We start from the raw sequence: 14,092 nt of genomic DNA, 5'->3' as shown, positions 1-14,092 counted from the left end.
CCCTTTCTCTCTGCCTGCTCGCTCCTCCCGCTGGCCGTCCAGCGCGCTGTCATCATTCCTCGCAGAGGCGCCGCCTCTCTCTGCTCCTCTCGTGCTCCGACCACCGCAAGTCGCCGCCCCTGAAGTTCCTCCGCACGCCATCTCTGCCTCCTGCTCTGCAGTCTGCTGTCGGCCCCGCCTACAACTTTTTTTTTCGCCTGCAACTGCCGCTGCTACTAACTCATTCAGGTCGAGCGAAACGTTTTCTATAAATTTGTAGCGCGGGTTAATTGCCTAAAACTTCAAGGGGCTTTGCGTAAAAAGGACACGACGGTGAACCCGGAGACTCAATCCGTGCTTTATTATTAGGTATATATATATATGACAAATTTTTCCTACTTTTTTGTGGGAATTATCGAGCTTTATTCAATCACTATCAGCACCAGCGCGATCAGCCAGAAGGCTAGTCACGAGGAAGCCAGGTGGAGAGTTCATCCAACAATCAGACATGCCTAGAGTGCTTGCATGTTTCACACACACGTGAGCTGAGGTGTTAGATTGTCTCATTACATGATCAATATCAAATAAACAAACGATGACGCTAGCCGTCCGATTTCGAGAAGTATAGGCGCTATAAGAGAGCGTGAGAACTGTCGCGAGTTCCAGAGTTGTACCAGCTCCAAACAGTCGGCCTCGAGAATCACCCGCATATAACCCGGAAGCTTGCTGAAGATAACCCCATCTCGCAGAGCCAGTGCTTCTGCGATAAGTGGATCCGTGATATTCTCATGCGGCTTGCTCCAGGCAGCAATGAAGTCGGAGGGGGTCTGTGCAAGACCACCAGCCCCGCTTTTGTTTTCATTCAGAGACACGCTGACATCCTTGTTGATTTTGATGCAGTCTGGATCAGGCAGCCTCCACCCATAGCCAGGTAGGATCCTGGTATGTTCCATCGGTATCTCCAATAGCATTAGAGTTTCCCTGATGCACTTTAAGGATTGGTCAGGTTTCAGACTAATCTTGTCATGTGTTATGTTATTGCGAGATGTCCATATATCCCACATGACAGTTATGATCTTGGTCAGGTCTTCCTCAGCGAATTGAGAGTCATGCGGAATATCCTTGCACCAGGTGAGGGGGTGAAGTTCTAGTAACTTAATGTTCAGCCATGATCTAGCTTCAGTCCAGAAGCTTCGGGCATTAGAGCACTTGATAAGTGCGTGAACCATTTCCTCGTCTGCACCTTTGCAGACCTTGCATCGAGCCATAGTCGCAATGTGGTAGTGTTGTAATGTAGGTTCCACCAGTAGGATTCCCTGGAGGACTCGCCACCAAAAAACTTGAACCTTGGGCAGAACTTTGAGCTTTCATAGCTGTGTCCACATCTATCTATCAGTCTCTAAAAATTCAGTAGTCGTCCCTTCCTCTAGAGATTGCTGCTTGTTGCGAGTCATTAGAGCATGATACGCGGATTTGACAATATATGTCCCCGACCTCTCATGAGCCCACGCCCAAAAGTCTTCACCACCACCATGTCTAAGTGGTATGTTTAAGATAGCATCTGCATCTGGTGGTGTAAAGTTTGCTCTTACTAGCCAAGCTCTCCAACTCCAATTGTCAGTGTCAATTAGGTCAGAGACTGTATGGAGGTTGGCATATCCAATCTCAACTGATGGACTCAAAGATAGTTTCCCCGCCAGCCATCGGTTAGTCCAAATATTAACAAAAGTGCCGTCACATATCCTCTTCATTAATCCAGCTTCCAGTTCCTTCCTCCCGGCTATAATGCCTCGCCAGGTCGCAGAGGCATTTTTCGGCACAATAGCATGCATGAAATTAACATTTGGGAAACATCGGCCTCTAATAAACCTAGAACATAAGGATCCCAGGCCTGTTTTCAGCCGCCAACCATGCTTTCCCAACAATGTAATATTGAACATTTCCAAATTCGGAATCCCATCCCTTCCTTGTACCTTGGGACTGAAAGAGATTTCCAGTCTGTCCAGTGCATGGAACGTCTATCGATGAAGCTGCTCCACCAGTACTTAGCCATCGGTGAGGAAATTCCTTTCTAAATTTTCTTGGTCAGTTTGAAGTAGCCCATCATGAATGTCGGTATAGATTGGGCCACCGAGTTTACCAGCACCTCCCTTGCTACGCACGAAACCAAACGTTCGGTTCCTCCATTCATTTAAATTCTCACTCGCTCACCAATGTAATCAAAGGTGCCCGATGTGATACGCCCTACCGCAGTCAGCAAGCCCAGGTATCTCTCATTGAAGGCCTCGACCGATATGCCCAGGGCTCCTTTCAAGGTTGCTCTAATAGGTTCCGGTGTGTTTGGACTAAAAAGAATGGAGCTCTTTTCCTTATGCATGCATTGTCCTGAGCATTCGCCATAAACCTTCAGAATATTGTTAAGTCTGAGAGCACTATCCACCTTCGATTGCATGAAGATTAGGCTATCATCCGCAAAAAGCAGGTGATTGATCCATGGAGATTGAATACAGACACGGATCCCTCTATCCATGATACGTCTCCAATGTATCTGTAATTTTTGATTGTTCCATGCTGTTAAATCATCAACCTTGGATGTTTTATAATCATTTTATATCATTTTTTGGTACTAACCTATTGACATAGTGCCAAGTGCCAGTTGCTATTTTTTCCATTTTAGTACATCGCAGAAAATCAATATCAAATGGAGTCCAAATGCCACGAAACTTTACGGAGAATTTTGTCCAGAAGGAACACAACGGGCCCTGCCTGCGCCTGGAATTTTTATGGGCCAAAAGGAACAAAACGGTGCCCCAAGGGGAGCACAACCCACCAGGACGCGCCAGGAGGCCCAGGCGCGCCCTGGTGGGTAGTGCCCACCTCGGGTGCCCCAAGGACCACCTCTTTGCTCCATAAATACCCCAATATTCCCAAAATCCTAGGGGAGTCGATGAAATATTGATCCGGCCGCCGCAGAGTCCAGAACCACCAGATCCAATCTAGACACCATCTTGGATGGGGTTCACCACCTCCATTGGTGCCTCTCCGATGATGTGTGAGTAGTTCTTTGTAGACCTTCAGGTCCGTAGTTAGTAGCTAGATGGCTTCCTCTCTCTCTCTCTCTTGATTCTCAATACAATGGTCGCTTGGAGATCCATATGATGTAACTCTTTTACGGTGTGTTTGTTGGGATCGATGAACTTTGAGTTTATGATCAGATCTATCTTTTTATATCAATGAAAGTATTTGAGTTCCTTTGATCTCTTTTATGCATGATCGCTTATAGCCTCGTATTTCTTCTCCAATATTTGGGTTTTGTTTGGCCAACTTGACCTATTTATCTTGCAATGGGAAGAGGTGCTTTATAGTGGGTTCGATCTTACGGTGCTTGATCCCAGTGATAGAAGGGGAACCGACACATATGTATCATTGGTACTAAGGATAAAATGACGGGGTCTATCTCTACATAGATAGATATTGTCTACATCATGTCATCGTTCTTATTGCATTACTCCGTTTCTCCATGAACTTAATATACTAGATGCATGCTGGATAGCAGTCAATGTATGGAGTAATAGTAGTAGATGCAGGAAGGAGACGGTCTACTAATCTTGGACGTGATGCCTATGTAATGATCATTGCCAGGATATCGTCATGAGTATTTGAATTTCTATCAATTTCCCAACAGTAATTTGTTCACCCACCATTTGTTATTTTTCTCGAGAGAAGCCTCTAGTGAAACCTACGGCCCCCGGGTCTCTTTCTCATATTATTTGCCTTTGCGATCTTTTTTCCTTTGTGTTTATTTTCAGATCTAATAATCCAAAAGACCAAAAATACCTTGCTGCAATTTATTCTTATTTAATTTACTTGGCATTCGATCTATCAATCTACTACAAATTTACCTCACGTCCGTTTGCCTATCTTGAGGCGCCGGACCCTGGAAGGGGTTGACAACCCCTTTAACACGTCGGGTTGCGAGAAGTTGTTATTTATGTTCAGGTGTTGTTTACGTTGTGTTGCTTGGTTCTCCTACTGGTTCGATAACCTTGGTTTCACATCTGAGGGAAATACCTGCCGCTGATGTGCTGCATCATCCCTTCCTCTTTGGGGAAATACCGACGTAGCTTCAAGTGATATCAAAAGGAATTTCTGGAGCCGTTGCCGGGGAGGATCTTCAACATATACCAGGTTCCTAATATGTAACACCCTCGATGCGACTATATCTCCCACGTGTCGAGGCATGACTTAGAGGCATAATCGCATTGAAGGCATATGTCGCAAGTCAGGTAATCATCACAAACATCCCATGTAATATAGATAATAAAAGGGATAACATAGTTGTCTTACACTCGCCACGTCAATCAAGTACATAAATAACATACATCATCCAAACACTCATGGCCCGACTACGGCGCCAAAATAAAAGATAACCCAACAAGCGACATGGTCCCGGTCACCCCAACTGGGCACCACTACTGATCGTCAGGAAAAGAAACGTAATAACGCTGAGTGTCCTCGTCGTACTCCCACTTGAGCTCAAGCGCGCCATCTGGAGCTGTATCATCAGGCCCTGCATCTGGTGTAATAGTAATCTGTGAGCCACAAGGACTCAGCAATCTCGCACCCTCGCGATCAAGACTATTTAAGCTTAATAGGTAAGGCAAGGTAAATATGTGGAGCTGCAGCAAGCGACTAGCATGTATGGTGGCTAACCTATTCGCAAAAGAGAGCGAGAAGAGAAAGGCAAAGCGCGAACGCATAACTAAAGAGGGCAATCCTGCGACAAACATTACTCCAACACCGTGTCCACTTCCCGGACTCCACCGAGAAGAGGCCATCACGGTAACTCACACAGTTGATTCATTTTAATTAAGTTTATGTTTAAGTTATCTACAACCGGACATTAACAAATTCCCATCTGCCCATAACCGCGGGCACGGATTTCGAAAGTTCAATCCCTGCAGGGGAGTCCCAACTTAGCCCATGACAAGCTCTCACGGTCAACAAAGGAATAGACCTCCTCCCGAGACGTTCCGATCAGACTCGGTACCTCGGTTCTTCAAGACATTTCGACAGGTTAAAACAAGACCAGCAACACCACCCAGATGTGCTGACAAATCCCGATAGGAGCTGCACATATCTCGTTCTCAGGGCACACCGGATGAGCAAGACGTCGGGTAGGCCAGCCCAGAGTTGCCCTTGGTAGCCCCGGGCATTGCTCGGTTGGACCAACACTCAGAGGAGCACTGGCCCGGGGGGGTTTAAAATAAGATGACCCTCGGGCTCCGGAAACCCAAGGGAAAAAGAGGCTAGGTGGCAAATGGTAAAACCAAGGTTGGGCATTGCTGGAAAAGCTTTAATCAAGACGAACTATCAAGGGGTTCCCATTATAATCCAACCGCGTAAGGAACGCAAAATCCGGGAACATAACACCGATATGACGGAAACTAGGGCGGCAAGAGTGGAACAAAACACTAGGCTAGAGGCCGAGCCTTCCACCCTTTACCAAGTATATAGATGCATTAAGATAACATGGCAATATAATGATATCCCCACAAGTAAATAAATGTTCCAACAAGGAATGGTCTCCAATCTTCACCTACAACTAGCAACGCTATAAGAGGGGCTGAGCAAAGCAGTAACATAGCCAATCAACGGTTTGCTAGGACAATGGTGGGTTGGAGGCTGAACATGGCAATTTGGGAGGCTTGAAAGCAAGTGGTAGGCATCGTAGCATTGGCATAGCAAAAGAGCGAGCAAACTAGCATAGCAAAGATAGTAGTGATTTCGAGGGTATGATCATCTTGCCTGCAAAGTTGTCAGAGTTGATTGGATCCTCGAAAGCAAACTCAACGGGCTCCTCATTAGCGAACTCGTCTCCTGGCTCTAGCCAAACAAGACAAACAAGCAACAAGAACACAATCAACCACGTGCAAGGATCAACAAGATGGTGCAATGATGATATGCTATGCGGGATGCGATGCGGGATGCATATGCAAGATATGACAGGAAATGCATGAACCTGGCATCAACTTGGAAAACCAAGTGTACCACTGGAAAGATGAGATGAAATCGCTTGAAAACGATATAAAGATCACCGGAATCGGAGTTACGGTTTGGAAATGGCAAGCGATTCAAATATGACCACGATCTGCGATTTACAGCAAGTAGTCATCTAAATGCAATGAGATGAACATGCTACAGCACTCAAACATGGCATCCAAATACATGGCAGGGATGCATTCAAGATGCTTAACAAAAGTCTAGCACTGAGCTACGGCCAATTCATCCATTAACGGGTTCAAACAAGCATGGCAAAAATGCAAATGGTAAAACAGATCTCAGACTTAGTGAAATTAACACTTGTCTGGAATTTCAGATCAGGTAGCCCTCTTTGGAGCAACAAAACAACATGCTACAGGACCTGAACATGGCAAAGTAAAACATGGCATGGAGCTACTCAAAAAGCGTAACAAAAGTCCCTTAGTGACCTTGAGCCAAAAGGGATCACAAAATACATTTGCAAGCATGTGAACATAGCAAAAACATAATCAGTTTTCAGACTTAGTGAAAACTGGGACATGCTGAAATCATAACTCAAGTAGGCATGTTTACGAGCTCGAAGCACTCACTACGGAGCAAGTCATGATAAGCTAATCATACATCTATCAAGAACACACAAAATGCAAGCTAGACATGGCAAGAACAATAGCATAGCATGCACGGATCAACTACAACATCATCGGCAAAATTGCAAACAAGTTGACAATCTGCCCAGATTCACAAAGTAGCAAAAGTAGAGCTCGATTGACTCAAGCTAGGGTGCTCCATATATGCAAACAAAGACATGGATGGATAGAGCACTACAATATTAACAAAACATCCTTACTGACCATCCTCAAAAGAGGCACAGATCACTAGGAAACAGCATGAACATATGGCATCATTGAACATATAAACCCTCCTAGACTCGTAGTCACGACCGTTGCCTCCACGTCGCCTTTAAATCGCTATGCCACCGCCTGTTAATTCCGTGCCCCGCCAAGGGCATTTCAGTCATTTCACGCATAGGCATATAAAACGCAGCCCGCCCGTGGAGAAACCCTAGCCGCTGCCTCCAACCGCACTCGCGCCCGCACCTACCCACGCAGCTCTTTTACCCGATCCCCTCCCACGAACCCTAGCCTCCTGGTGACGTCGCCCCTTCCTTCCCCCGTCCCCCTCACCTCGCCCCCGCCGCTGCGAGCCCCTCCCTCCTCTTCGCGTTTCGGGCGGCCATGGACGACTCCATGAGCGGGACCACCGCCGTCGCGGCGCTCGTGGCCGGCGTACTCCACGGGGCTCGGGACGTCCGTGGTGGCGTGGGCTGTGGACCGAGATGCAGGGCTCGCCTGTGGACCGAGAGGCAGGGCTCAGGACGTCCACGGCGGCGCGGGCTGTGGACCGAGAGGCAGGGCCTGTGATGCATTCTGTTCGAGGGGCTGGTCAGGTTGGCGCGGGATCTGAGCCACCGTCGATGGATTTCTCGCAGCTTGGCTACTGTTGCTTTGGATCCGGTACGATCCCCATCTCTCTCTCTCTCTCCGAGACTCAACCAGGCACTCACTCACTCACTCTGTTTGTGCACACGCGTGTGCGCAGTTTCACATACCTGAACACCTAATACTTAGTTCTGAAATATTCAGATGCTCATGTACTGTTCCAACTTGCCATCTTTGTTACTCACGACCTTCTTGACGGAGATACAAAAGATGGAAAGAGAACATTGCTTCTTGTAGATAGTCTGTTAAATTTCCATGAATTAACCCTTTCAGGTTTAGGTCATATTCAGTGGTGTCATTTTCCTGTTTGTACAAAGTATATGCTGTTTGACATTGACACGAAAGGAAGAAAATACAAAAAATGCATAATTTCCAAGACATGATTCTACTAACCTCATTCTCACGTTATCATTCTAATTATTTTTTATTTTTAGTCAATGCAAAAGTAGTTTTGGTTGTAGCCACTCTAAAACCATATTTGTTTGCCTCCGCACATAGTTAAACTCGGTCTCATGACACCATTTGTTGTCTTCAGATTTAGATAAAAGCATCACAGTTATCAATTTAATTAGTAGCACCACCGCTATGTGATTAGGACATCATGCCGGCCATCGAGGATGATCTGATCATGCAGTTCTTGTTTGCTGCCGCACATACTTCGCAACCTGCCTTATGGACTGCAGTTTCATTTTTTATGGGTTCTTGAGATATGTTATTTGCAGGGAGCATCCTGATTTCTTCAGTTGCAATTGTTTTGTTCATTTACTTTTTGCCTTCTTGATTGGCTCAAACATGCTCATTGTGAAAGGGCGAGGAGCCGCCGCCATGTTTCTCCCCGAGCTCCGTGGTAGAATGGTATATTTGTATGAGATTGTGTTTAGCGGATGCGAAGAGCTTAGTTCTGGTAAGCTAGACCCTGAGGCGTGCAACATGTATGTGGATATTAAGGAGCATGCCCATGTGAGCGGCTTCGATTTTGTTGTGGAAGATCTCTGGTGGCAGGGATTCACTTTGTTTTTTTGGTGATAGTCAGGAGGTTATATAGTTTGATGTTTCTGAATTTTAACAATCATGTTTTACAGTACCCTTGACATGAATGAGATCATTGGGCTTAAATGAGAACGATGAGAACCATCTGTTCTCCATCGCAATCAGCATGTGTTTAAACTACTACTGCAACAAATGTTTGTCGTACCTTCAGTTTGTGCTGCAGAATCTGTGTTTCATTGGCACTTTTGTGTGTGTTTGATTTAGTATCTTTACCCAGGTGCTTGCTAGAGGAGAAGATTAATGGTCCAACACGGCTTCATGATGTATGAGCTGGAGGAGAAGGCATTGGATGAACCAATCAGTTCGAAGTTGTAGGTATGCAAAAACTTCAACATGTATGTATAGTAAATTTGTAATAGCAAAACTCTTGCTTCCTTGCCCATAAGAGAAAAACACCAAAAAAAATTATCACCTTAACTTGTCGATGGCATACCATCCTGTCACAAACCCTCAATAATGTGCAACTCTTTTTTACCGGCTCTGAGATATTGCATAGTGATGTCTCACAATTAAGATTATTACTGTGAAAAATAACTGACCTCATGTTATCTCATGTACTTTGGTACTGCCTTCACATAAGAAGCTGTACACTAGAGGCAAGAACATGATGTGTGTGTGTGTGTGTGTTTGTGTGTGTCTTTGGGGAGGCCAGGGAGGGGGGGTAAAAACCCCTGGGTATGCATTCTTCACTTGAACAGATTCGATAATTTATCCCAATACTCTATTTGTATTTATGTCTTTGAGGAAATCCTATGATAGATATATTTTGTCCGTTGTTTCATGCATTCTTCAGCTTTATGATTAATACTCCGAGAAATTTGAAAACTTTAGTCATTAAATATATGTCCCAAGAAATTTAGAATGGGACCATGGGATTACCCCTTTTGAGGGTTTTCACCTTACAGAGGAAGAAATTTAACATTTTTGTTTTCAATATCATTTTCCCTGACAGATTACATACAGGTTGTTATTTTATTTACAAACATGTCAAGTGTGGTTTTTTCGTTTTCTGTAAAGATCATTCACATCTATTTTTTTTGTTCCTCCCATCTGGATTTCTGATTTGATTCCAGAGTTTGGAGGTGGATGTTACTAAAGGGAGGAAGTTGATCACAAGTTTTCTTTCAGCAATTGGTGAGTTACAGGTCAACCCCATCTCACATCACTAAATCTGCAACTCATGCTTTTTCTTGCTTGATATTAATTCTCGATATTCTTGTCACATCCTTATAGGGATATCATGTGCATATGTATGAGTCTGCTTTGCTTCGGTTGAAGATATATGTGTGCCTGAAGATACAATCTTACATGCATTTTCTGTATGATATGATCACTATTTCATTCTCTGCGTGTACGTAGGTTGCAAGAATGAGAAGGCTCCTCCGTGCTTAACAGGAAGAGACAGGGTCGCAGCCGCACCACACGACAGCAGGCCATGGTGAGCCGCACCACACCAGGTGGGCTAGAGCGAGCTCCAGCGCGAGCGAGCGCACCCGTCGCCCATGCTGGCGGTGTCCCGGCCACGAGCAACAGGAACACATGGTCCCTGACCATGGCTGGATCTCCGCCTTCTCCGTCCACATGCGTGCAGCAGGAACTAGCAGCCGCACGGGTCTGAGCTCGGCCTCTCAAGTAGGGTCGCTTCCATGCTGTAGCTCTTGTTCTTTTCTCCATTTCTCTGAAGATGCTTGCTATCTTCAGATCTTGCTGAGTGTTCATCTGAGATTCACTGTCTTGATTTAGTTAGTGGTTTGGATAGTAGTACTCCATGAATTTTCATTTGATCCGCTGTCTGTTGCCGCCGCCGGTAAATTGGATGATTGGTGCAGTTTCACATCCCTGAAGTCAAACCCTAAGACTTAGTTCTGAAATATTCGGACCATATTTACTGAAGTGTGTCAGTGTTGGTTTACTTGTGATACTTGCTCCATTGTTGTGTTTAATCATATTGTCCGATCTTATCATATGCTATGCTCGCCAAGTTCAACTATCAATATCTAATTTATCATCTGATTTTGACACCTTGCTCTTCTGCAGTTTTGTTTCACTTTTCAAGGATGAGTATCTTTACTTTGAAAATGAACTGGTCATATTTCTATTGGAAATGAAGTGATGTTGCTTCCCAGGTAAATAACTGAATTCTCTTCTACTTTAGTAGATTCAGTAACTTTGCTTTAGAGTTGTTGTTTAACAGTAGCACTACCCTTGAGTAACTAGATCAATGGCTGCCACTATGTAAATCTTAGTTCTAGTACATATGATAATCATGGTTCTTCTGTCTTGGTATGATGATTTTATACATGCCAACAAGCAACCATGCGATATGTTTTTACTTCTGCACCTAACATCATGTTTTCCCACAAAAAAGTACATGTGTCGCGGCAATCATGCGTTTTATCATTTTAATAGCCAGTCAAGTTTGTCCTTCAAATGATACAAAAGGCAGTCAAGTTCCATCCTCTAATTTCTTGTGATCATTGTAGGACCAATTAGGATGTATACCTGAAGGAGTGAATCTACTGGTTCAGCTGAAAATTGATCTCTATTTGGTTTTTGTTTTTGTGTTTGGTTTTTCCAGCCGCTCGTCCTTCGTATGCTCATCCATCTTGGCTGCTTTGCTTGCCTGCTTCTCCACTCTAACTCAGGTAAATGGACTGTTCTTTAATTTGCCTGGGGAACAACTCTTCTTTTACCTATCTATTCCATAGCATGCCGGTGCACTGACCACTTCATGTCCATTTATTTATTAGGTTCTGCGATCTCTTGTGTTGCTACATCCTGATCTTCTGCTTTGTTGCATCTCTGTTCTACCATCGAGGTTTGCTTGCTTTCTGTCTAGCTAAAATGCATATTTCCTTTTCTATACGTGTTGTCATGGTGTTTAAATTGCTGATCATTTTAATTTTCTGGATCTGGCACGCCATCGTGTATTGTTCGGCCTCGTCCCGCTTATATGTCATGCTTGTGTGTGAGTAGAATGCGTCCGCTTATTTCAGTCGTTATACATGTTTTGGAGGTCGTGGTGGCGGCGTAGTGCGGTGTGCTTTATGACGCTTTCGTATCTGTGCGAGGTTGCAGAGGACGTGTCTGTACTTGCTGGGGTAGAATTCAAATTGTGAGGGATGGTTGTGCTTAGATTTGGTCGCTGCTGGTCGGTTCTTGAGTTCAGCGCATGAAAACCTGCAACTGCTATCAAGCGAACCACAGGTAACTGAACTTCTGATTTGGTGATGTAGACATAGATCTAGCTGATCCCAACTGCTGGAGTATTTTAGTTCTATTGATTTGTAGCATCTATATTATTAGATATACACTTACGGATGTGCTTCTTTAGTGTGCCTTCTCTCATCTCACAGTAAATTGTTTTGTTGTTCTAAATAATTGCTGTAGGAGGGAGCAGCAGGCATAGAAGAAATCCCAAGCCAATTTTGCTCAGCTGTAGCATCTTCCACTGACAATAAGTCTGCACAGCAGCCTGGTGAGGTTTGTTCTTGCATTTAAAAACATAAGTATTTCAATTGCTCTCTACTCGCTGGTAAAAAAGCATAGCGAATTTCCTTTATAAATACCCAACTGAAGAATACCTTAGTTAAATCAATCAATAGTGAGTTGTATTACTAGAGAGTAGAGACGTAAGAAAACGCCCTTAGGTGTGACACTCTACGTGGTTACCTTCTTAGTCCCAGCTATTGACATCATACTGAGATCACACTCTGCCAAGCGGAATGTTTGTTTCTATGTACTTCTGGATGCTAATTTACTGTTCTTGATTTTCATGGGGATATTCCTTCATTATTTGGTTACCTGTCAATGCTCGGTCCTATTTCCCACCTTGTGCTTTGACTTCTTACATTTTTTTCCGTCTAAGTTATTAGGCTACTGCTGCCTGGTTTGCGCATGATGAACCACTGGTTATGATGCACTCCTGGCTGGTCTGCCTTTTTTATGCTTTTTTAGTGACAACATTCAGACTTAATGTTTATTACTTCATTTCAAAGTTTTAAATTAAGACATCATGGTCAATTTATATGGTTTTCTGAAGTTTCACCTTCCCTTTGTCATATTGGTTTGATCAAATCAATGGGAAGCCGGCATTACTTTGATGTACTGACCTACAGTCTTATTAAGTTCTCCCTCTTCAAACTAATACAAGACCTTTTAGATCACTAAAATAGTGATCTAAAAGGTCTTACATCTTAGCGCACATTTAACTACTTTATTTGCTGTACTATTGTGGATGTACCGCAGAATAAAGCAGTCCTCCATTTTTCTTCTCTGCAGGCTGATGTTCTTGCTCAGTATAAGCCAACAATGGAGAAACTGACCAAGCTATCTTTCATGATCAGTTACACACCAAGCCTATATTTTTGCTGCTTCTACATGTTGCTATGATGGTCATTCAGCCCATTTTCTTGAACCTGCACTACAACGAGAAATTTGGGCTGCTTCTTTGTGGCTTCCAAACTTGAAATGTTTGTTTGGAAGTTAGTTTAGATTTTTGTTGTGGATTCACAGCTTCTCACATGTACCATCCTCTTAGACCTTTAGATTTACAAAGAAACTAAATCAAGATGTGGTGGTATGGTCTCAATAGTATAACTTAAAGCCTTCCATGCTTTATATTTTCTCTGAAATTTGCTCTCCAAGAATCATGTATCTATGTTAGATCTGGTGAGGAAAGGCGGCTTCCAAGCAGAGGATGTGGGAGTGTTTACCACACTTGGTTTTCGACTTGGGTGTCTAAATATTCTCACAATACTTGGCTCCCTCTCGGCCTTTGCGCCATTGGCGCAACGAGTCATCTAGTGAACTAAACAGCTCAAGGACTTAGTGGAATTGCTAAGTCCCTGGAAACAGAATTACCAAGTGCCTCACTTAGCAAGCTTGCACTAGTCACCACACACATCACAAAAATACATGGGTTGCACCTCTGAAAAGATGACAAAATCCTTAACAAAACATATGTAGAGCTTATGGTCATATCATGCACACAATAATCATGGCAAAAATGACAAATGTCTAAGATGGAGTAGCAGATCTGACAATTAACTCAAGTAGAGATCTTCTAACAGCATTTCGGGCATCAAGATGAACCCAAATGAAAATGATGCAATGGAATGAAATGATGTATTCTCTGAGACGAACATTTTGATATGCTATATGCATGAATCGAAGCTACGGATGCAAATATACGGGGCCTTGAACAGGGGCACTTGGATCTGCAATTTCAGGACTTAGAGAAAATCAACCTCGCGAAAATTAGGGTTTACTGTTCACGCCAGATCTGGATCCGGTGCAAACACTGTAGCACGGCGGCTCGAGGTCGCCGGCGAGAAGAGGAGGCCGGGCGGCGGCTTGCCGGCGAGGAGAGTCGAGGATGGCGGCGGCCGGGCCTTGGCGCGGCATCCGGGGAGGCGGCAGCGGAGCTCTGCTCCCGCGGTGGAAGACGGCGAGGCGGCGCGGCGCGGCTCCGGCCGGCCGGCGGACGAGTGGCGGAGCGGCGGAAGGACGCGGCGGCGTCG

At 44.5% G+C, this 14,092-nt stretch overlaps 3 long non-coding RNA genes across 4 annotated transcripts; all 3 read left to right on the top strand.

Moving 5' to 3' along the window:
* Positions 1–8,854: 8,854 nt before the first annotated feature.
* LOC119271269 lies at positions 8,855–9,982 on the top strand. Its single transcript, XR_005134465.1, has 3 exons — positions 8,855–8,885; positions 9,644–9,715; positions 9,804–9,982. It is a non-coding gene; the product is annotated as an uncharacterized LOC119271269 (long non-coding RNA).
* A 140-nt stretch (positions 9,983–10,122) lies between these two features.
* On the top strand, positions 10,123–11,143 carry LOC119271268. Its single transcript, XR_005134464.1, has 3 exons — positions 10,123–10,202; positions 10,608–10,696; positions 11,054–11,143. It is a non-coding gene; the product is annotated as an uncharacterized LOC119271268 (long non-coding RNA).
* A 369-nt stretch (positions 11,144–11,512) lies between these two features.
* On the top strand, positions 11,513–13,106 carry LOC119271267. 2 transcript variants are annotated; one of them, XR_005134463.1, is made up of 3 exons: positions 11,513–11,777; positions 11,961–12,048; positions 12,852–13,106. It is a non-coding gene; the product is annotated as an uncharacterized LOC119271267 (long non-coding RNA). The 2 variants fall into 2 exon arrangements; XR_005134462.1 differs by having other exon boundaries at positions 11,961–12,053.
* The last annotated feature ends 986 nt before the right edge of the window (positions 13,107–14,092 follow it).

The sequence above is a fragment of the Triticum dicoccoides genome, chromosome 3A (assembly GCF_002162155.2).
Source record: "Triticum dicoccoides isolate Atlit2015 ecotype Zavitan chromosome 3A, WEW_v2.0, whole genome shotgun sequence".
Lineage (NCBI taxonomy): Eukaryota > Viridiplantae > Streptophyta > Magnoliopsida > Poales > Poaceae > Triticum > Triticum dicoccoides.
Note: the sequence above shows the minus strand (reverse complement) of the source record. Positions and strands in the feature narration are given on the sequence as shown.